The sequence below is a fragment of the Poecilia formosa genome, unplaced genomic scaffold (genome assembly GCF_000485575.1).
Source record: "Poecilia formosa unplaced genomic scaffold, Poecilia_formosa-5.1.2 Scaffold662, whole genome shotgun sequence".
NCBI lineage: Eukaryota > Metazoa > Chordata > Actinopteri > Cyprinodontiformes > Poeciliidae > Poecilia > Poecilia formosa.
Genome location: NW_006800601.1, coordinates 47,758 through 47,961, shown reverse-complemented (window position 1 = coordinate 47,961; position 204 = coordinate 47,758).

The following is a 204-nucleotide window of genomic DNA, read 5'->3' as shown; positions in this document are numbered from 1 at the left end:
ATTTAGCTATAAAGATGCTACGAGTCAGAGCCCAACATGCTGAAAATGGCTTTTTATGAATGTGAAGGAAACATATATGTATTTTCTGTTACACTTTTGGATAATTTCTCTTTTATCCTTGGTTTAGCCTGTGAACCAGGACGTCTCAGAAGTCATTGAGTTCTCCCAGTGTGACCAGCAGACTGAAGCCTTTGACCAATGTTT